The sequence below is a fragment of the Sminthopsis crassicaudata genome, chromosome 1 (assembly GCF_048593235.1).
Source record: "Sminthopsis crassicaudata isolate SCR6 chromosome 1, ASM4859323v1, whole genome shotgun sequence".
NCBI lineage: Eukaryota > Metazoa > Chordata > Mammalia > Dasyuromorphia > Dasyuridae > Sminthopsis > Sminthopsis crassicaudata.
In genome coordinates this window covers 272563601-272589091 of record NC_133617.1, presented here as the reverse complement: position 1 = coordinate 272589091, position 25491 = coordinate 272563601, and positions in this window count along the sequence as shown.

Genomic DNA, 25491 nt, shown 5'->3' with positions numbered 1-25491 from the left:
AAGATAATGACAATGATGAGACATCATACCAAAATCTTTGGGATGCAGCTAAAGCAGTAATAAGGGGAAATTTTATATCTTTAGAGGCTTATTTGAAGAAAATAGAGAAAGAGAAGATTAACGAATTGGGCTTACAACTTAAAAGGCTAGAAAAAGACCAAATTATAAACCCCCAACCAAAAATTAAACTTGAAATACAAAAATTAAAAGGAGAAATCAATAATATTGAAAGTAAAAAAACTATTGAATTAATAAATAAAACCAAGAGTTGGTTTTGTGAAAAAGCCAATAAAATAGATAAACCTTTGGTAAATTTGATCAAAAAAAAGAAAGAGGAAAATCAAATTGATAGTCTTACAAATGAAAAGGGGGATCTTTCCACCAATGAAGAGGAAATTAGAGAAATAATAAGGAGTTACTTTGCCCAACTTTATGCCAATAAATTTGATAACTTAAGTGAAATGGATGACTTCCTCCAAAAATATAGGCTCCCTAGATTAACAGAGGAGGAGATAAATTGCTTAAATAGTCCCATTTCAGAAAAAGAAATAGAACAAGCTATTAATCAACTCCCCAGAAAAAAATCCCCAGGGCCAGATGGATTCACATGTGAATTCTACCAAACATTTAAAGAACAATTAGCCCCAATGTTATATAAATTATTTGAAAAAATAGGGGATGAAGGAGTCCTACCAAACTCCTTTTATGACACAGACATGGTACTGATACCTAAACCAGGTCGATTGAAAACTGAGAAAGAAAATTATAGACCAATTTCCTTAATGAATATTGATGCTAAAATCTTGAATAAGATATTAGCCAAAAGACTTCAGAAAATCATCTCCAGGATAATACAAATGGAATTTATACCGGGCATGCAGGGCTGGTTTAATATTAGGAAAACTATTACTATAATTGACCATATTAATAATCAAATTAATAAGAACCATATGATCATCTCAATAGATGCAGAAAAAGCATTTGACCAAATCCAACATCCATTCCTACTAAAAACTCTTGAGAGTATAGGAATAAATGGACTATTCCTTAGAATAATCAGGAGCATATATTTAAGACCTTCAGTAAGCATAATATGCAATAGAAATAAACTGCAACCTTTCCCAGTAAGATCAGGAGTGAAACAAGGTTGCCCACTATCACCATTACTATTCAATATAGTACTAGAAACGCTTGCCTCGGCAATAAGAGCCGAGAAAGAGATTCAAGGAATTAGAGTAGGAAATGAGGAAATTAAACTATCACTTTTTGCAGATGACATGATGGTATACTTAGAGAACTCCAAAGACTCTGCTAAAAAGCTACTAGAAATAATTCAAAATTTCAGGAAAGTGGCAGGATACAAAATAAATCCACATAAATCCTCGACATTTTTATATATCACTAACAAAATGCAACAGCAAGAGATACAAAGAGAAATTCCATTCCAAACAAATGTTGAGAGTATAAAGTATTTGGGAATCCATCTACCAAAGAAAAGTCAGGAATTATATGAGAAAAATTACAAAACACTTGCCACAAAAATAAAATCAGATTTAAATAATTGGAAAGACATTCAGTGCTCTTGGATAGGCCGAGCGAATATAATAAAGATGACAATACTCCCCAAACTAATCTATTTATTTAGTGCTATACCAATCAGACTCCCAAGAAACTATTTCAATGACCTAGAAAAAATAACAACAAAATTCATATGGAAGAATAAAAGGTCGAGAATTGCAAGGGAACTAATGAAAAAAAACTCAGAGGAAGGTGGTCTAAGTGTACCTGTTCTAAAGCTATATTATATAGCAGCAGTCACCAAAACCATTTGGTATTGGCTAAGAAATAGACCAGTCGATCAGTGGAACAGATTAGATACAAAGGACAAAAAAGGGTACATATATAGCAACCTAATCTTTGACAAACCCAAAGATACCAACATTAGGGACAAAAATTCATTATTTGGAAAAAACTGTTGGGAAAACTGGAAATTAGTATGGCAGAAATTAGATATGGATCCACACTTAACACCATATACCAAGATAAGATCAAAATGGGTCCATGATTTAGGCATAAAGAGGGAGATAATAAATAGATTAGAGGAACAGAGGATAATCTACCTCTCAGACTTGTGGAGGAGGAAGGAATTTATGACCAGAGGAGAACTAGAGATCATTATTGATCACAAAATAGAAGATTTTGATTACATCAAACTAAAAAGTTTCTGTACAAATAATACTAATGCAAACAAGATTAGAAGGGAAGTAACAAATTGGGAAAATATTTTTAAAAACAAAGGTTCTGACAAAGGTCTCATTTCCAAAATATATAGAGAACTGACCCTAATTTATAAGAAACCGAACCATTCTCCAATTGATAAATGGTCAAAGGATATGAACAGACAATTCTCAGAGGAAGAAATTGAAACTATATCCACTCACATGAAAGAGTGTTCCAAATCACTATTGATCAGAGAAATGCAAATTAAGACAACTCTGAGATACCACTACACACCTGTCAGATTGGCTAAGATGACAGGATCAAATAATGATGAATGTTGGAGGGGATGTGGGGAAACTGGGACACTAATACATTGCTGGTGGAGTTGTGAAAGAATACAGCCATTCTGGAGAGCAATCTGGAATTATGCCCAAAAAGTTATCAAACTGTGCATACCCTTTGACCCAGCAGCGCTACTACTGGGCTTATATCCCAAAGAAATACTAAAGAGCGGAAAGAGACATATATGTGCCAAAATGTTTGTGGCAGCTCTTTTTGTAGTAGCTAGAAACTGGAAGATGAATGGATGTCCATCAGTTGGATAATGGTTGGGTAAATTATGGTATATGAAGGTTATGCAATATTATTGCTCTGTAAGAAATGACCAGCAGGAGGAATACAGAGAGGCCTGGAGAGACTTAAATCAACTGATGCTGAGTGAAATGAGCAGAACCAGAAGATCACTGTACACTTCAACAACAATACTGTATGAGGATGTATTCTGATGGAAGTGGAAATCTTCAACATAAAGAAAAACCAACTCACTTCCAGTTGATCAATGATGGACAGAGGTAGCTACACCCAGAGAAGAAACACTGGGAAGTGAATGTAAATTGTTAGCACTAATATCTGTCTCCCAGGTTGCATGTACCTTCAGAATCTAATGTTTATTGTGCAACAAGAAAATGATATTCACACACATGTATTGTATCTAGACTATATTGTAACACATGTAAAATGTATGGGATTGCCTGTCATCGGGGGGAGAGAATAAAGGGAGGGGGGATAATTTGGAAAAATGAATACAAGGGATAATATTATAAATATATATATATAATAAAAAATAAAAAAAAAGAATATATATATATGTATTAAAGAATCATAAAAAAAACAAAAATTCATCTCAAGGAATCCAATGATCCTGCTAGTTTTCAAGTCCTTTAATAGTCTTATCTTGTGTTAGGGAATCCAATGATTCCTGCAGATTTTATTTTGAAGTTTTTCTCCTTTTCCTGTCTCTCTCCAGGTGTTTGTTGCCACCATCTGTTTCCTTCTCTGTCTGTTTCCTTCTCTGTCTATAAAAATACAAGCAAACTATCTCTCCCAGGCAATTAACCTATCTAATCCTCTTCCATTTAGTACTTTCTAAATCTCTCCTCATCAACTGTCAATTACATTGGAGCTGTTTGCACTGGACACTGCCTTGTTGGTTTAAAAGGCCTATATTCTTCCCAACTGTAATCCCTTTCTGACATGTGATTGCTTTTTGGCTGATTGATCACATCAAAATCCTGACCTTCTAAAGGCTCTTTGGGTATAATCTCAGTTGTCATCATGCCCCACCTATCTTTTGATTGAGGTCTTGGAGCTGGGCCCCACCTTTCATTTCCCTGGGTCAATCTACATTCTGAGGCCCAGTGGAAGCCCTTGTGACATTTTGGACATAGAGTTTTAGGTCTTCTCTCAGTCTGTCTTCTCATTCTATCTCCATATCTACACTGAGCTCTTAGATGTCCAACTTTTCCACATTGAAAACATGAATGAGTTTCTCTAGAAGTCCTTTGCCAAGAGGGACCCTTTCTTTCCATGTTCATCATAGTCTGGGAATAAGCATTTGTGCCCATTGTGACAAGCATCTTATGATCTCTTCTAAGGGAGCTTCTTTAATGTAGTCCCCATATAATTCTTCTGCAAACCTCATTAGCTTTTTCCTTAGCCAGATATCTGGTCATTATTTCTGTAGCTGCATTTTCTCCAATATTGTGACAGCAGTTTAAAGATGTCCCACAAAATCCACTTGCTCTATTTTTGTGAAAGCTTCCCCTTGATCTTTCTGTCTGGGGAGGGAACCCCAAGCTTTTGTTGCAGCCTTAGAAATTTGCTCATACACTGTTATGGGACAATAAATCTGTTCTGAATTCTCTCCATAATGATCTTCACCTGCTAGTTGGTAAAAAGTGAACTGTGTGTTAACTCCTGTTTGCCTGTTGCATCTGACTTGAATCCTACATAATTCATGATACTCCAAAAGCCACAAAAAGTTTTGTCCAGGTTCTAAACATGTCCTTGCTATGGATTTCCAATCATTAAGGGTTAGGATTTCATAAGCCAAATTATCTAGTAACATTTTAACATAAAGTGATGTAGCCCCATAAAGAGTGCAACCTTTTTTCAAATCCTTAATTTTATCCAAATCAAAAGGAGTGTATCTTCTCCTTTTTTGACCTGAAAAGTCAAGCTCTTCAATCACAGGGTATGCATCTATAAAATCACTTATATCCTCGCCTTCATTTTTTTGCCTTAACTAATGCTTTTTCTAATCTTATCATAGGCTGCTTCACAGGCGATTCTGTTTGTGTCACTGCCTCTTCCCCTCCTCTTTCTTCCTCCACCCATGAAGGGTTAATTGAGGAAGAAGGAGATGGGAAATGCTCCTGTTGCTCAGAATTTTCTCAAGTCCTTTGTTATCTGATTTATCCTTTTCACCTAGTTTAGTTGGATCCTCCCCCTCCTGTTCTTTCTTCCTTTTCTTTAGTCTAGCACTTTTTAAAGCCACTTGGATTAAATTGTATGTATGAATTGTATCTTTGGAAATTGAGTTTGGATTGGAATTGTAGTGTTCACCTAGTTGCTCTCCTATTAATTCCCACTTGTCTAGATCCAATTCTTTTTCCATAGAAAAATATGAACTGCATAGTTTTTAAAGGTTCAGTGATCTCCTCCAAAATTATAATCAATCCTTGGCTTTTTATAACCTTGACAATGCTCTCTAAACATTTTCCTTGAACAGAAACAGAAGGCTGTTCTCTAAAAATTTGTCCCATTTTGCTGAAATTCTACTTTAGCTCTTGCACAAAGTTTCCTTGTTACTCACCATAATTTCTGGTCAAAGAAACTTTTCCACTGGATCAAGATCAGAGGCTTTTCCACTGAAATCAGGATTTTGTCGGTCCCATGTTCGGGCACCAAAATGTAATGTTATGTTTCTCTAGATTGTGATTGTTCTCTGGGAGCAGATCTCTTGGGGAGCTTCTGGAGACAGCCTTGGCTTAAGTTCAGTTCAATAATCCCAGCCAGGAGTTAAAGTCCAGATCCTCTATTGTGTCGTTCAAAATCCTGGATCTTTTCCTGGGGCCTGGTTAGCTTGAGTAGAGGCTTATTTCTCTACTTGGTTCCTGAGAGCTCTTGTCTGAATGTCTCTGAATCCAAAAGTTTGTACTTCAGCCTCCAGTCTTTCTGAACCCCCTATCTCTCCAGCCAGCACCATCGTGGAATCTCAAATCACTCTTGACTTTGAATCTCCTAGAGTGTGGGAATCAGACACTCTGTCTCTGAGAGTGGGCTTGTGGGTATTCCCTGGGCTTGTGGGAGCTCCTAAAAGTATACTCTCTTAAAGGTGTGAATCTCATGGAATTCTAGTAAATACATTATTGAACTAGAGAATTGTTAAGAACCATGCTAAATTAGATAATTATATCCATTCCAGTGACTCAGAACCTTGTAAGAATCCTAACATTTTGCAATTGTGTTCATATAATTATTGGGTTTGCCTTGGCTGGTAGATTCCCCCAAGTATTTTATTTTGTCTACACTAATTTTAAATGGAATTTCTCTTTCTATTTCTTGCTGATGAGCTTTTTCAGTAATATATAGAAATGCTGATGATTTATGTGGATTTATTTCATATACTGCAACTTTGCTAAAGCTGTGAATTGTTTCCAGTAGATTTTGGACGCTTTTCTAGGATTAACTAAATATGTCATCATATCATCTGCAATATATAGAAATGCTGATGATAAGAATAAGAAAAGAAAAAGAAATTAAAGGAATTATAATAGACAACAAGAAAATAAAACTTGCTTATTATAATTCCTTTAATTTCTTTTTCTTTTCTTATTCTTAAAGCCAATGTTTCTAGTACAATGTTGAATATGGTAATAATGAGCATCCTTTTTTTCACCCCTGATCTTATTAAGAATGCATCTAGCTTCTCTCCATTGCAAATAATGCTTGTTGTAGGTTTTAGATAGATAGTGCTTATTATTTTAAGGAAAGCTTCCTTTATTCCTATAATCTCTAATATTTTGATAGGAATTGGTGCTGCATTTTGTCAAAAGGTTGTGCTGCATCTACTGAAAATATTATATGATTTCTGTTGCTTTTGTTATTTATGTGATCAAGTATGGTAATAGCTTTCTGGATTTTGAACCAGTCCTGCATTCCTGGTAAAATCCCACTTAGTCACTGTGTTATCCTGCTGATAAATTGCTGTAACCTCTTTGCTAATATTTTATTTAAAATTTTTGCATCAGTATTTATTAAGGAGATTGATCTATAATTGTCTTTTTGGCTCTTCCTGGTTTAGGTATCAGTGCCATAGCTGGAATTTATCAGTACTTCTTCTTTACCTATTTTTCCAAATATTTTATATAGTATCGAAATTAATTTTTCTTAAAATGTTTGGTAGAATTCACTTGTGAATCCATCTGATCCTGGAGATTTTTTCCTAGGGACTTCATTAATGACTTGTTCAATTCTTTTTCTAAAACAGTACTATTTAAGTAAATTATTTTTATTTTTGTAAATATTCATCCATTTCAGTTAGACTTGTTGTCATAAGCTGGGCAAAATATCTCCCAATTTTTGCTTTTTTTTTTTTTAATCAATAGTGATAAATTCATCCTTTTCATTTTTGATGCTGGGATTTGGTTTTTTCTTTTCTTTTTCTGATTAAACTAAGCAAAGTTTTATCTATTTTGTTAGAATTAGATTATTTCACCTTGAAGCAGGGTGATACATACAGAATAAAAGTAAAAGGATGGAGCAGAACCTTCTATGCTTCAGGTGAAGTAAAAAAAAGCAGGGACAGCCATCCTGATCTCAGATCAAGCAAAAGTAAAAATTGATCTATTTAAAAGAGAATGAAGGGCACTACATCTTGCTAAATGGTAGAATAAACAGTAAGGCAATATCAATATTAAACATATATGCACCAAGTACTGTAGCATCTAAATTCTTAAAAGATAAATTAAGAGGGCTACAAGAAGTAATAGACCTTGCACTGTCAGAAATAGATAAATCAAACAACAAAATAAATAAGAAAGAAGTCAAAGAGGTAAATAGATTACTAGAAAAGTTAGATATGATAGATCTTTGGAGAAAACTAAATGGAGACAGAAAGGAGTACACTTTCTTCTCAGCAGTTCATGGAATCTACACAAAAATTGACCATATTTTAGGACATAAAAACCTCAAAATCAAATGCAGTAAGGCAGAAGTAGTAAATGCATCCTTTTCAGACCACAATGCAATGAAAATTACATGCAATAAAAAGCCAGGGAAAAATAGACCAAAAATAATTGGAAACTAAATAATCTCATACTAAAGAATGATTGGGTAAAACAGCAAATCATAGACATAATCAATAACTTTACCCAAGAAAATGACAATAATGAGACATCATACCAAAATGGGTGGGATGAAGTCAAAGCGGTAATAAGGAGAAATTTTATATCTCTAGAGGCCTACTTACATAAAATAGAGAAAGAGGTCAGTGAATTGGGCTTGAAACTAAAAATGCTAGAAAAGGAACAAATTAACCCCCCCAGTCAAACACTAAACTTGAAATTCTAAAAATATAAGGAAATATTCATAAACTTGAAAGTAAAAAAAAAACTTATTGAATTAATAAAACTAAGAGTTGGTTCTATGAAAAAACCAACAAAATAGATAAACCCTTAGTAAATCCGATTAAAAAAAGGAAAGAGGAAAAGCAAAATGTTAGTCTTAAAAATGAAAGGTAGAACTTGCCTCTAATGAAGAGGAAATTAGAGCAATGATTAGGAATTATTTTGTCCAGTTTTATGCCAATAAATTGGATAACTTAAATGAAATGAAACAATACCTTAAAAAATATAGCTTGCCCAGATTAACAGAGGAAGAAGTAAATTAGTTAAATAGTCCCATCTTAGAAAAAGAAATAGAACAAGCTATTAATCAACTCCCTAAGAAAAAATCTCCAGGACCAGATGGATTTACATGTGAATTCTACCAAACATTTAAAGAACAATTAATTCCAATGCTACATAAATTATTTGAAAAAATAGGGATTGGAGGAGTCCTACCAAATTCCTTTTATGACACAGACATGGTACTGATACCTAAACCAGGTAGGTTGAAAACAGAGAAAGAAAATTATAGACCAATCTCCCTAGTGAATATTGATGCTAAAATCTCAAATAAAATATTAGCAAAAAGATTACAGAAAATCATACTCAGGATAATACACTAAGACCAAGTAGGATTTATACCAGGAATGCAGGGCTGATTCAATATTAGGAAAACTATTAGCTTAATTGGCTATATTAATAACCAAATTAGCAAAAATCATATAATCATCTCAATAGATGCAGAAAAAGCATTTGATAAAATCCTACATCTATTCCTAATAAAAATACTTGAGAGTATAGGAATAAATGGACTTTTCCTTAAAATAGTGAGGAGCATATATTCAAAAGCATCAGTAAGCATCATATGTAATGGGCATAAACTAGAATCATTCCCAGTAAGATCAGGAGTGAAACAAGATTGCCTACTATCACCATTATTGTTCAATATTGTATTAGAAAAGGCTAGCCTTACAATAAGAGTTGAGAAAGAGATTAAAGGAATTACAGTAGGTAATGAGGAAACCAAAGTATCACTGTTTGCAGATGATATGATGGTATACTTAGAGAACTTCAGCAATTCTACTAAAAAGCTATTAGAAATAATTCACAACTTTAGCAAAGTTGCAGGATACAAAATAAATCCACATAAATCCTCAGCATCACTAACAAAATCCAACAACAGGAGATGCAAAGAGAAATTCCATTCAAAATAACTGTGGATAGCATAAAATATTTGGGAAACTACTGACCAAAGGAAAGTCAGGAATTATATGAGCAAAATTACAAAGCACTTGCCACAAAAATAAAGTCAGATTTAAATAATTGGGAAAATATTAAATGCTCTTGGATAGGCTGAGCAAATATAATAAAGATGACAATATTCCCTAAACAAATATATTTACTTAGTGCTATACCAATCAGACTCCCAAGAAACTCTTTTAATGACCTAGAAAAAATAACAACAAAATTCATATGGAGCCACAAAAGGTCGAAAATTTTAAGGGAATTAATGAAAATAAAATCAAATGAAGGTGGCCTAGTTCTAAATGATATAAAACTACATTATAAAGCAGTGGTCACCAAAACCATATGATATTAGCTAAGAAATAGATTAGTTGATTAGTGGAATAGTTTAGGTTCACAGGACAAAATAGTCAATAACTATAGAAATCTAGTATTTGACAAACCCCCAAATCCCAATTTTTGGTATAAGAATTCATTATTTGACAAAAACTGCTGGGAAAACTGGAAATTACTATGGCAGAAATTAGACATGGACCCACACTTGACACTATACACAAAGATAAGATCAAAATGGGACCATGCCTTACTCATAAAGAATGAGATTACAAATAAATTAGAGGAACATAGGATAGTTTACATCTCAGACTTGTGGAGGAGGAAAGAATTTGTTACCAAAGATGAACTAGAGATCATTATTGATCACAAAATAGAAAATTTTGATTATATCATATTAAAAACCCTTTGTACAAACAAAATTAATACAAACAAGATTAGAAGGGAAGGAACAAACTGGGAAAACATTATTACAGTTAAAGGTTGTGATAAAGGCTTCATTTCCAAAATATATAGAGAATTGACTCTATAATAAATCAAGCCATTCTCCAGTTGATAAATGGTCAAGGGATATGAACAGGTAATTTTCAGATGATGAAATTGAAACTATGTCCACTCATATGAAGGAGTGTTCCAAATCAATTTTGATCAGAGAAATGCAATTTAAGCCAACTCTGAGATACCACTACACACCTATCAGATTGGCTAAGATGACAGGAAAAAATAATGATGAATGTTAGAGGGGATGCAGGAAAACTGAGACACTAATGCATTGTTGGTAGAGTTGTGAATGAACCCAACTATTCTGGAGAGTAATCTGGAATTATGCCCCCCCCAAAATCATCAATCTGTGCATACCCTTTGATTTAGCAGTGTTACTACTGGGCTTATATCCAAAAGAGATACTAAAGAAGGGAAAGGGACCTTTATGTGCCAAAATGTTTGTGGCAGCCCTTTTTGTGGTGGCTGGCAACTGGAAAATGAATGGATGCCCATCAATTCGAGAATGGTTGAATCAATTGTGTCTTATGAATGTTATGGAATATTATTGTTCTATAAGAAATGACCAGCAGGATGAATACAGAGAGACTTGGAAACACCTACATTAATTGATGCTAAGTGAAATGAGCAGAACCAGGAGATCATTATACACTTCAACAATGATACTGTATGAGGATGCATTCTGATGGAAGTAGATATCTTTGATAAAGAGAAGATCTAATTCAGTTCCAATTGATCAATGATGGACAGCATCAGCTACACCCAGAGAAGGAACACTGGGAAATGACTGTAAACTGTTAGCATTTTTTTGTTTTTCTCCCCAGGTTATTTTTACCTTCTGAATCCAATTCTTCCTCTGCAACAAGAGAACTGTTAGGTTCTGCACACATATATTGTATCTAGGATATACTATAACATATTTAACAAGTATAAGACTGCCTGCCATCCAGGGGATGGGGTGGAGGGAGGAAATAGAAAAGTTGGAACAGAAATGAGTGCAAGAGATAATGTTGTAAAAAATTACCCATGCATATATACCGTCAATAAAAAGTTATTAAAACAAAGAATTAGATTATTTAATTTCCAATTGCTTTTTATTCTATTTGCCTCTAATCCTTTATTGAAAATAAATTTTGTTGCAGTCTGGTCCCTAATCCATAATCCTTTATTGAAAATAAATTTTGTTGCAGTCTGGTCTGAAAATGAAGCATTTTGCTATTTCTGCCTTTTTGCAATTGAATGTGAGATTTTATGCTCTAATATTTAGTCAATTTTTGTTAGATACCATTTACTGCCAAAAAAAAAAAAAAAAGAAAGATGTATTCCTTTCTGTCCCTATTCATTTTTCTCCAAAGATTTATCATATCTAGATGCTCTAGGATCCTATTAAGCTCCCTAGTTTCTTTCTCACTTGTTTATTTTGTGGTTAGAATTTGTCTGATTCTGAGAGGGGAAGGCATTGCTAGAATAGTTTTGCTGTTTATTTCTTCCTGTAATTGGCTTAAAATCTTCTCTAGATATTTTTTGCTCTACTACTTGATGCATTCACATTTACTATCATTACTACTTCATGGTACTTCTTTATCAAGATGTACTTTCCTTCCTTATTTCTTTTAATAAGATTTACTTTTACTTTTGTTTTATCTGAGATCAGAATTGTTATCCCTGCTTTTTTATTTCAGTTGAAGCATAATAAATTCTATTCCAGCCTTTTACCTTAACTCTATATGTGTCTCTCTGTGTCAAATATGTTTCTTGTAAACAATAGATTGTAGCATTCTGTTTTTTAATCTGCTCTGCTATTTGCTTTCATTTTATGGGAGAGATTATCCCATTCACATTCAGTTATGATTACCAGCTCTGTATTTCCTTCCATCCTATTTCTCTCCTGTATATACTTTTGTTTTCTCATTCCACTTTGTCCTTAATCCTGTGTTTTTAAACCTACTTCATTCACTACCTTATCTTCTATCACCCTTTTCCCTTCTCATAATAATGTTTTTTATCCACCCCATCCACCATCTTATCTCCTATCAATCCTCCCTCCTTTTCTTACCTTTTCCCCTAGTGTTTCTGTTCTCCCTTCTATTCTGCCCCTTCCCTTTCTTTTTTTCCCCTTCCCATTTCTTTACAAAATTAGATAAATTTCTATATCCAAATGAATGATTGTTATTCCCCTTAGAGCCCAAACTGATGAGATTAAGCTTTAAACAATGCTCATCCCTCTTGATTCTTTCCCTCAATTGTAATGTCTTTTGCACTTCTTTATGTGAATTAATTTTCTCATTATACCTCCCCTTTCCTCTTTTTTACATCACTTAATGTCTTTTTTGTTGATGTCATCACATCAGAGTACTTTCACAACCACAACTTTATTCATGTGATGTCCTCCTCTGTCTGCCCCAGTGACAGATACAATTCTAAAAAGTTACAGATATCATTTTCCTATATAGGGATGTAAACAATTTAAACTTTAAATTTATATATACACATATGTATATATAAATATACATACATATAATATATATGTGTTATATATATAAAATGTTATATATAATATATATATATATTAATAGAAATTATTAAAAATCTCTTGCTTCATTGAAGCTCCATCATCTTGATTGTAACCCTAGATCCTTTGTCTTCTGGAATATGGTATTCCAGGTCCTCTGATCCTTTACTGTAGAAGCTACCAGAAACAGGCTAATCCTGACTGTTGGTCCATGATGTTTGCATTGTTTTTGTCTGGAAGTTTTCAGTATTTTTTTTCTCTTGCCATTGTAGTTTTGGAATTTTGCAATAATGTTCCTTGGGGTTTTGCTTGTGGGATCTCTTTCAAAGGGATTTTTTCCAAATGGATTCTTTCAATCAGTCTTTCCCCCTCTGTTGTAGAATATCAGGGCAATTTTCCTTAATGATCACTCGTAGAATGCTATTGAGGGTCCTTTTTTGGTCATGGTCTTAAGGTAGGCCACTAATTTTTAAAAATTCTCTTCTGGATATATTTTCCAGGTTGGCTATTTTTCTAATGAAGTATTTCACATTTTTCTTCCTTTTTTATTGTTTTAATTTATTTGGCTAACTCTTGTTGTCTCACAAAGTCATTAGCTTCTATTTGCCCTGTTCTGGTTTTTAGTATGTGATTTTCTTCAGTTAGTTTTTGTATAACTTTTTCCATTTGGTTAAATCTACTTTTTAAGGAGTTGTTTTCTTTAGACAATTTTTTTCTTTGCTTTTCCAAGCTGTTAACTCTCTCATGCATACCTCTCATTTCCTTTCTCATTTTTTCTTCTACTTGCCTTATTTGTCTTTTAAAGTCTTTTATGAACAATTCCAAGAAGCCTCTTTGGGCTTGAGACCAATTCAGATCACTCTTTGTGATTTCCTCTGTGGAAATTCTGTCCTCTTCTGAGTTTGTGTTTTGGTCTTCCCTGTCAGCATAGTAACTTTCTATGGTCAAGCTTCTTTTCTGTTTCTTGCTCATTTTCTTTCCTTTTCTTTTGCTATTTCCCTTTTGTTACTATTATTGTTGAACTGTGTTCCTGGGGCAAAAGGGAGAGCTACAAGCTTCCTATGCAGCTCTGAGCCTTGGCTTTGAGCAAAGTGGCACTTTCTGTTTGCAGGGAGTAGCTTTGCCTGCTCCTTTCTGGGAACAGCCTGGTTTCCCAGAGTTCGTCATCTGAGCCGGAACTAGAACTTCCCTGCTAATTTGCTCTTCTCCTGAGGCAGGACTGAGGGTCTTAGTTGCTGATTTGCTGTGATTAAAACCCTCTTACCAGTTTTCTCTCAAAGTATCTGAGCTGGGTTGAACACCTATTTCACTCCATGGAGACTGATATTTTTTGAATTTTTTTTTTTTTAGTCTATTTTGAGCTATTCAGAGTCTTGGTTTCATGTGGTTTCAAGGGAAGCTGGGATAGGTCCAGTGGCTTCTTGACTTTACTCAGCCATCTTGGCTCCAACCCTGGAACAGTCTATTGAACAATTGTCAACTTAAATTGGTAGAGGTAATTTCCTTTCTGGAAACTTCCTGGTGCAGCTAGGTAGCACAGTGGATAGAGCACCAGCCCTGAAGTCCCTCAGTTCAAATTTGGTCTCAGACATTTAACACGTCCTAACTATGATCCTGGGCAAGTCAAAAACCTCCTATTGCCTTAGCAAAAAAGAAAAAGAAAAGAAAAGAAACTTCCTTTAGTTATGGAATGAAAGGCCTGGTTCTGAAAACAAATCAGATAAGTGGCTAAACAGAAATAATTAGATCAATAAGTAAAATAAATTAAATAAAAACAGCAGTGAATAGACTGTGAGATGTTACACAGGCCAGGCATGTTTTTATTTCTCTTTGAGGTATATTCCCTACTCTGTTCACCATGGTAACTTGCACTCTCCCTCCTTTCAGGTTTCTTTTCAAAACATTTTGAAATTCAACACAAAAAGACCAAAAGAGAACATTTACATCTATGCAAAACAATATAAAATGAAGATTCAATATAAAACCACAAATTTCTATTTCACAGGCTTTACCTGCTTTGAAAAACTATGTATTAAGTACTATATGTTATTTTCAAAGGTACCTTGCTTTTTTTGTGCTTCTATGTTTTTGGGTTTTTTTTGTTCTCTGCTATGCACTTTTTATTTTTTCTCTCTATATCTCCTCCTCTCCTTAAATTCCCCTTAGAAAAGACTACCAGTAAATACAATATATATATATATATATATATATATATATATATATATATATATATATATATATATATATATATATATATATATATATATATATGTATGTAAAACCATACTAGACATACTTGTATTTATCAGTTCTTTTTCTCATTGGGGATTTTCTAGGTCTTTTGTAGTTGATTTGAGTATTTATAATACTCAGAACAATATTCATTCAAAGATGTTCTTAGAACAATATTGCTGTTACTGGGTACTTTCTCTTGTCTTGGCTCATTTCAATCTTGTCTTGGCTCATTTCAATCTTCATCATTTCATGCAAATCGTTCCATGTTTTTCCTAAAATCATCTTACTAATAATTTCTTATAATATAGTAGTATTTCATCACAATCATATAACCTAACTTGTGTAATGACACAATGCATGCCTGGTATAAATCCCACTTGGTCATAGTGTATTATCCTGGGGATAATTTTCTATAGTCTTTTTGCTAATATTTTATTTAAGATTTTAGCATCAATAATCATTAGAGAGATTGGTCTATAATTTTCTTTCTCTGTTTTCAACCTACCTGGTTTAGGTATCAGTACCATGTCTGTGTCATAAAAGGAATTTGGTAGGACTCCTTCAATCCCTATTTTTTCAAATAGTTTATATAGCATTGGAGTTAATTGTTCTTTAAATGTTTGGTAGAATTCACATGTAAATCCAACTGGTCCTGGGGATTTTTTCTTAGGGAATTGGTTAATAGCTTGTTCTATTTCTTTTTCTGAAATGTGACTATTTAGACTATTTACTTCTTCCTCTATTAATCTGGGCAAGCTATATTTTTGAAGGTATTTTTCCATTTCATTTAACTTATCCAATTTATTGGCATAAAACTGGACAAAGTAACTCCTAATTATTGTTCTAATTTACTCTTCATCAGTGGTGAGTTCTCTCTTTTCATTTTTAAGACTAACAATTTGCTTTTCCTCTTTCCTTTTTTAAATCAGATTTACTAAGTGTTTGTCTATTTTGTTGTTTTTTTTCATACAACTAACTCCTAGTTTTATTAATTAATTCAATGGGTTTTTTTTACTTTCAATTTTATTAATCTTTCCTTTTATTTTTAGAATTTCAAGTTTCATGTTTATCTGTGGGTTTTTAATTTGTTCCTTTTCTAGCATTTTAGTTGTAAGTCCAATTCACTGACCTTCTCTTTCTCTATTTTATGCAAGTAGGCCTATAGAGATATAAAATTTCCCCTTATTACCACTTTGGCTGCATCCCACCCATTTTGGTATGATGTCTCATTATTGTCATTTTCTTGGGTGAAGTTATTGATTATGTCTATGATTTGCTGTTTTACCCAATCATTCTTTAATATGAGATTATTTAGTTTCCAATTATTTTTTGGTCTATTTTCCCCTGGCTTTTTATTGCATGTAATTTTCATTGCATTGTGGTCTGAAAAGGATGCATTTACTACTTCTGCCTTACTGCATTTGATTTTGAGGTTTTTATGGTCAATTTTTGTATAGGTACCATGAATTTCTTAGAAGAAAGTATGCTTCTTTCTGTCACCATTCAGTTTTCTCCAAAGATCTATCATATCAAACTTTTCTAGTATTCTTTTTACCTCTTTGATTTCTTTCTTATTTATTTTGTGGTTTGATTTATCTAATTCTGAGAGTGCAAGGTTGAGATCTCCCACTATTATAGTTTTGCTGTCTATTTCTTTTTGCAGATCTCTTAATTTCTCTTTTAAAAATTTAGATGCTGCACCACTTGGTGTGTATATGTTTAATATTGATACTGCTTCATTATTGATGCTGCCCTTTAGCAAGATATAGTACCCTTCCTTATCTCTTTTAATTAGATCAATTTTTGCTTTTGCTTGATCTGAGATGAGGATGGCTACCCCTGCTTTTTTGGCTTCACCTGAAGCATAGTAGAGTCTGGCCCAACCTTTTACCTTTATTCTGTATGTATGACACTGTTTCAGGTGTGTTTCCTGTAAACAACATATTGTAGGATTCTGGCTTTTAATCCAGTCTGCTAACTGCTTCCTGTTTATGGGGAAGTTTACCCCATTCATATTTATGGTTAAAATGACTAATTCTATATTGCTTGCCATCCTGTAATCCCCTGCTTATGTTTTTCTCCTTTGCTTCCCCCTTATTCCCCTCCCCAGTATTAAACTTGTGAGTCCCACTTGCTTTTCACAGCCCTTCCTTTTTAGTATCCCTCCCCCACCTTAAAGTTCCTTCCCCTATTTTACCCCTTTTCCTCAAAATTTCTGTATTCCCTTCCCCTTAGCTTGCTCCTTCCCGTTTCACTTTTCCCCTCCCACTTTTCAATGAAGTGGAAGGAGTTTCACCATAAATTGAATATGTCAATATTTTTCTCTTTAAGCCAGTTCTCATTAGAACACACTATGATACACACTATGTTCATCCCCTTCCATTCTTTCTCTCAGATATAATAAGTTACCTTTGCTTCTTTGTGAGATGTAGTATCACCACTTTACCCTTTTTTATCATATAATTTGATATTATGATAATAGAGGCACTAACAGGACAGCATGGCTGGGCTGTGTCTGTGCTCTGAGACTCTGAGGCTTTGAGGCTCTAAGAAAGAGCTGAGTCACTTTGGGTGGGGGTTGTGGTGGCCAGGTCCCAAGAGGCACTAGCTTTTCGGGGATTTTATTCTTTCCCTTCTGTGTTTACATCTTCTCTGCTGATCCTGGCTTGCTGCCAAGACAGAATATCCACACTATCCACACTGGGGTAAAGGTTGTTCCACAGAAATGGCAGAGATCACACCCTTCCCCTCTCAGGTCTGAGCAGTGTGAGCTGCCTTCCCTCAGCCTGTACCCAGTCTGTTTGTCCCCTCCTCTGAGCAAAAACAGACCTTTTCTGGAGAATTTAAAGGATGTCTTCTGTTGGTAATTATTTGTGGGTTTTTTTCATGTCAAGTATTAATTCTGAGGCTTGTCATGAAATAAATTCTGAGAGAAAATGAGGAGCTTACACAGCTGTGTGCCTCCTCTCCACCATCTTGGCCAGAAGTGCCTGTCTACTTATATCTTTATCAATTAGGGAAATAACTTACATTCTTAAATTTTTGAGCAGAAATGAAAACTTGAATGGCATGAAAGACTTATGTGAAAAACCATTTATACAATGTTTCTCCCAATTTTCTATTTTCCTTCTAATTTTGGCTACATTGGTTTAATTATTCAAAAAAAATAAATTTATTGCAATCAAAATTATATATTTTGTGCCTCACAATACTCTCCAACTCTTTTTTGTTTATACATATTCTTCTTTTTATTAGTCTGAAAGATATATTCTGTATTCTCCTAATTTCTTTATGATGTCTCCCTTTTATATCTAGGTCATGCATCCAATTTGACTTTATCTTAATAATTGATATAACATATTTATCTATGCCTAATTTCTGAAAGACAGCTTTCTAGCTTTCACAACCAATTTTTAAACCAGAAAATTAAGTCTTATTCCAAAAGCTTAAATGTTTACATTTGTCAAACACAAGGTTATGATAATCACTTGCAACTATATATTGTATGTCTCTGTTTCACTGATCAATCTTTCTATTTCTTGGTCAATAAAAGATAGTTTTGAACATTAAAACATTAATATATTTTAAGATCTGGTATGGCTAAAATTTCTTCCTTTATATTTTTCCCCATTAATTCATTTAATATTCTTGACTTTTGTTTCTCCAAATGAATGTTGTTATTATTTTTTTCTAGCTTAATAAAACTGTTTTGGTAATTTAATTGAGATGACAGTAAGTAAATCATTTAGTTAAGGTAAGATTGAAATTTTTAGTACATTTGTTCTGACTACCCCTAATAATTAATATTTCTCCAATTATTTAAATATGATTTTATTTGTATCAAAAAATCTTCCATAACCATGCTCCTAAGCTTGTTTTGATAGGCAAACTTCCAGGTACTTTATACTGTCTATAGTTGTTTGAAATGGAGGCATTTCCAAGCGATTCTCCCATTGATAAATAGTCAAAGGATATGAATAGACAATTTTTAGATGAAGAAATTGAAACTATTTCTTGTCTTCTGAAAACATGCTCCAAATCATTATTGATCAGAGAATGCAAATTAAGACAACTCTGAGATACCACTATATACTTCTTAGATTGGTTAAGATGACAGGAAAAGATAATGTTGAATATTGGGGGGGGATGTGGGAAAACTGAAACTGATACATAATGGAATTGTGAACAAATCCAACCATTCTGGAGAGCAAGTTGGAACTATACTCAAAAAATTATCAAACTGTGCATGCCCTTTGATCCAGCAGTATTACTACTGGGCTTACATCCCAAAGAGATCTTAAAGAAGGAAAAGGGACCCACATATGCAAAAATGTTTGTGGCAGCCCTTTTTGTAGAAATGGGAAATTGAATGTATGTTCATCAATTTGACAATGGCTGAATAAATTGTGGTATATGAATGTGGATATGGAATATTATTGTTCTGTAAGAAATGACCAGCAAGATGATTTCATAGAGGCCTGGAGAGACTTAGATGAATTGATGCTAAGTGAAATAAGCAGAACCTGGAGATTCGTTATATACACAGCACTAAGAAGATTATACAATGATCAACTCTGATGGATGTGGCTCTCTTCAAAAATGAGATGATTCAAATCAGTTCCAATTGTTCAATAAGGAAGAGAATCAGCTACCTCCAGAGAGAGAACTATGGGAAATGAGTGTGGACCATAACATAGCATTTCCACTCTTTCTCTTATTGTTTGCTTGCATTTTTGTTTCCCTTCTCAGGTTTTTTTCTTTCTTTCAAGATCCAATTTTTCTTGTGCAGCAAGACCATTGTATGAATATGTATACATATATTGAATTTAATATATACTTTAACATATATAACATGTATTGAACTACATGCCATCTAGGGGAAAGGGTGTAGGAAGGAGGGGGGAAATTGGAACAGAAGGTTTAGGTTTTGCAAGGGTCAATTATCCATGCATATGTTTTGTAAATAAAAAGTTATAATAATAAAATAAAAATAAATAAAATAAATGGAGGCATTTTTACTATATCTTCTTGCATGATTTTACTGATATACAGAAATATTGATGGGTTTATTTTATATGATGTTACTTTGCCAAGATTACTGCTCCACTAACTTTTTAGTTGAATTTTTAGAATTTTTCAAGTATATCATCATATTTTCTGATAAAAAGACAGTTTTCTTACCTCTTTGCCCATTATGATTTTTTTCAATTTCTTCTTCTTCACTTTTTGTTAACATTTCTAATACAGTTTTGAATAATATTGGTGACAATAGGCATCCTAGTTTCATTCCTATTCTTAGTGGAAAGCTTCTAGTTTAAAACCATTACAAATTATGCTTTACTAATGGTTTTTGATGGATGCTTTAAAAATAATTTTGAGTAAAAATCCCTTCATATCTATGCTTTCAAGGGTTTTAATAGAAATCCCATGTATTTTATTAAAAGCTTTTTTCTGCATTGATATAATCACATTTTAGTTACTTTTGTTATTTGTATTTTTATATCATCCACAGCATTCTTGTTATACTAGCTTTCAAACAATTATATTCTTCTGTTCCCATAAATAATGTTTTCTTGATGGGAGAAGGAATTAGTGCAGTCCCAAGACAACCCATGCTTCCATTTAAATTTGTCATTTCAGTGGTGAAATAAAGTAATGCAATTCAGGAAGTATCTGTAAGACCGGAGCCATTTGCAGCCTATATGAGAATGAAGTTTCAGGGTCCTTTCCTTGAATCCCATCTGTCAAAACTGTTGAATGCTGATCACCACATGACATATAACAATGTGGTCAACCACAGATGTCCACAAGGTAGATGCAGCTGAGGCATTCTCCAAATAACAACAACAAAAAACCCCCAAGAACTTTAAAAAAATCCAAAATAAAACCAAATAGTAGGTGGCTACTATGAATAGATATTTGAGAATTAAAAAATGAAAAATTACATAGTATCTTCATAGATGTATATGTATATAAATAGGAGGTAATCTCAGAAGAAAGTTAGGAGCCATGAATGAAAGCAGCAGGTAGGATTTTAGTTGTCTCCTGGAAGTCAAAAAAGCCAGAAGGCAGAAATGAAGAGATATTAGGAAAAACTAATGAAAAGAAAGAATAGCGACTGTGCCAAGACAAAAAAAGGTCAGTGATGCTGAATAGAGTAGATAGAGGGAGTAAAGTATAAGACCAAATGATAAAAAAGTTATTTGGTTGTGAATGACTTTAAAAGTCAGACAGCTATTTTGTAATATACATATATATATATATATATATATATATATAATTCAGTTATTTGACACCTGGAAATATTATAACTAAAGTACTTTGTTTATTTAACATCTTAGAAAGAACACTATGAAGCTAGAGTTTCCTGAATAGGATATTCTTACAAGGTTGTTATAGTAAGTAAAAGGAACTGGAGACATTTAGTCTGTATGAAAAAAATGTGGGTGGCACCTCTTCAGAAGAACTCATCTATAGAAGAAATATTAGATTTGTTCTTTTTCAAATAGGGGAGAAAAAGTAGCAAGTGTTGGAGAAGCAGAATTGGAACTGTTTCAAGGAAAAACATTTTTTTCCTTCTTGCCAATAAGAGTTAATCCAAAGTATAAGAAAACTACATCAAAATGCAGTAAATTAATCCTCATTAATGACTTTCAAGTAAATAGATAATCATTAAATGACAATAATGTTGCACCAAAAATATATTGGAATTTTCTGAGGAGGCTCAGTAATATCCTATAGGTCTTTAAATAACAAGTCAGTTAGGAATACAATCAGTGGAGTGATAGTGCAGCTTGGTGATAAAATAAATTTCACTCTGAATGGGCAAAATTTGATTAAGAGTGGGGTGATGGTGGAGGAGAGGAGATAGGAAAAGAGGTACTCCTCCTCCAATTGGAGGTCTAATTAGACCTTGTAAAGTTTGAAAAGATGGAAGATTTCAAACTTCCCATTAGAATGTCCCTGGAACAGCAGTGGCTGACAGTAGCATCTGTCTTGACAAGAACAAGATAAAAAAAAATTTAAGGAAAGGAAGCTTCAAGGTTCTTTAAGAAACCAAATGTCATTATATCCAAGTAAAACTTCATCATAATGCCATAAATGGAAGGAAATGACTTGCTGCAATCAGAACTTCTGCTATCTATATGTCATACATTCTCTGATCATGAGCCAATTTTCCCCAGAACTCTGTAGAGTAGACACTTGTGGAAAACTGTGACCCTGATTTGGGTGAGAACTTTAAAAAACAATTGCTCTATTTATACAAATTTAGTAAATGTCTCTTTCTAATAGCTAATTAATCCTAGCTGGCTAATATATATCAAATAGCAAAAAATGGATAAATGAATGAAGCACACTGATGAAAAGTTGCAAGCTATAGTAATAATTTACAACCCAATTCTTCATGGTTCCTCTATAGTACTTAAAGAAGAAGTATTTGTTCTATGAAACCCTGACCTATTAGTGGGAGTTGGGAGTATAGTTCTAGAATATGAACAAAATAAATATAATAGTTGCTTACATTTATAAAAGACTTAAATGTAAAAGATTGAAACTCTTGAGTCAATGCATTGAGGTTGGACAATTGAGCACTTGAGCCTAATTACCGATTGGACAATACTCTATAAGAATATGCTTGGAAAATGGCCCTTCCAACTATCCTGTGCTGGCTCTAGAGAGAATTGTGGGAGGGACTAGGAAGTGCAGTGAAACTAGCCAGACTCACTTCTGGAAGGGTGATGAAGAAGTGAGGTGGCAGAGATTCTACTTCCATCCCCTTGACTTCTACAACTGAAGACCAAGAATAAAAACTTTTGCTTATTCTGACACCAGCTGATTCTAAGGTACCCAGGATGCTAATGCGGTCATCACATTTGGCTCCCAGAATGGGCCAAGACCCTAATTTCACTGAAGAAATCCTCAGGGACCACGAAATAGGGTGAGTATTTTAATAAACAAATAGGGAACTTACTTTGTTAAGGGCTAAACTAGTAGCCTTTGCTAGCTGAAATGGAGCAGATATTAGGACAATATTCTCCCCCACCCCATCCCCACCCCAAGGGGGCACTATAGAAAGCATGCTTAAAATGATAAAGAGACAAGGCTTAATTATAACTTGGTTGAAGATCTCTAGACTCTTGGGTACATTAGAATGCATGTCCCCTTGGTTCTTAAAGGAAGAAGAAATAAGACTAGATAATTGGAAGCTGGTAGGAGAAGTATGTGAATACTAAAATGATAAAGGTCCTCATTCAATTTCCAAGGAAACATTCTATATATACAACATAATACAATTGGGCTTAAAGAATCCTGCAAGTTATAGAAAAAATAAAAAATTTTAATAACAGCCAGATGAGGAAGTGTGAGGAAAAAGAGGAAGAAAATGAACGGATTAATAGCAATATCACTAGAGGGCATGTGGAGGTAAGTGAGGATGAAGGGCATGGTCAAGGGCCTAGTTAAGGGCATTGGTGATTCTCTCTCTGACCAGGCAGCTTCAACCCTGCCTAAATCAGAACTGGTTCTTGACAGGCCCCATCAACTTCATCTTCTGAGATAAAGGGAGGAGGAGTAGTGGGAGGGGCAGTGATATCACCAACATCTGCCCCCACCCCAGCAATCACTCCCTCCTATGACTAGATTGCAAAAGTCAGTACTTAAAGCCACAGAAAAAGGCCAGGACTTAGCTGATTTGAAAATCAATATGTATCTGGTGATTCAACAGTTTAACTCTTCAGGTCAAGAAAGTAGAAGATACACTACTTTTGATATAGAAATGCTCAATGACCTGAAAAAGGCTTGCACTCTTTATGGGGCTATATCAGCTTATGTTAAGATGTTATTAAAGAATTTGGCTTATGAAGTCTTAACCGCTAGTGACTGGAAATCTATAGCAAGGGCATGCTTAGAACCTAGACAAAACTTGTTGTGGCTTTCTGAATATAGGGATCTCTGTAGAATATAAGCCCAACAAAATAGTCATAGTGGAATTAATCCTCCAATCACCTATGACCAACTAACAGGTGTAGATTCTTATGCAGACATTTCAGTACAGATTAATTACCCCTTAGCAGCATATGAGCAAATTGCTGCTGTTATCAAAACATGTGCTTTTCTCCCAGGTAAAAATGACAAGGATAAGGCCTTCACAAAAATTGCACAAGGCCAAATGAACCCTTTGCTGATTTTGTGGGATGTTTGCAGACAGCTGTCATACACACTAATGGTGAAAATGCAGTAACAGGCATTATGATAAGGCAACTTGCTAAAGAAAATGCTAATGAGGTTTGTAGAAGGATTGTACTAGGACTACACAATGATGCTCCTTTAAAGGAGATCATAAGACGCTGTACCAGAGTGGGCACAAATCCCTTTTATAGCCAGGCTATGAAGCAGACTTTACAAGATCCCAACATGGGAAGACAGGATCCCTTTTGGCAAGGAACTTCCAGAAAGACTCTTCAATTCTTTCAATGTGGTAAAGTAGGGCGTCTGAATGCTCAATATTGGCATAGAGACAGAGTGAGAAAACAGGATGGGAGAACCTGACCCAATACCCCATGTCCAAAATGCAACAGAGGCTTCCATTGGACATTAGAATGTAGACTGATTCAGGTAAATGGAATGAGGGGCCCAGACCCAGGGCCCAAGACAAAAAATACTTGGGGCATGATGGCACTTATGGCATACCCAGAGAGTGCCTACAAGTCCAATACCCAGACATGACCACTCAGCCAGGAAGCCATCTGATGGGAGAAAGGGATTACAATTGGGGAGAATAGAGTTGTATGCATCTGGGACAACTGAGATACCCTCTGGAGAGGTGAAATCTGTTCCTCTCCAGCCTAGGGATCCCTTGCCTCCAGGGACAGTAAGTTTGACCATCTTACCTCCTGAGAGTACTTACAAAACAGTGTCCATCCATACACTGATGTGGGAAACTGAGGAATGTGTAGACAATATCCCAGTCACTAATACAGGTAGACAATGTGTGACTTATCAACCAGGAGAAGTAGTAGCATTAGGTTTATTGATACAGACCTCTAATAAGCAACCTGGTGATAGTTGCCCAGATTCTGACTCCAACAGCAAAACCCAGGAATATACTGGACAGCAGCTGTGACAGCTGACCAACCTATTCTCACTATCTATATAAATGGCATACCATTAGAAGGATTGCTAGACATGGGTGCAAATCGTACAGTCATTAGAGGTGCCAACTGGCCCAGTCACTGGCCAAAGATTAAGGCAGATACCTACATGTCTGGCGTAGGAGGATCAATAGCAGCTGAAGTTAGTGCTACCCATTGAGATTGATATTTGAAGGTGAAAGTTTTTACTCCTTTTATAATTGAAAAAATCCCTATCAATTTGTGGGGAAGAAACATTTTACAACAATTAGGATTACAAATGAGTACTTTGGTTTTTTAGGCAAGGCTGCTGTTGAAGGCCTATGCTCACTATCTATATAAATGGCATATCATTAGAAGGATTGCT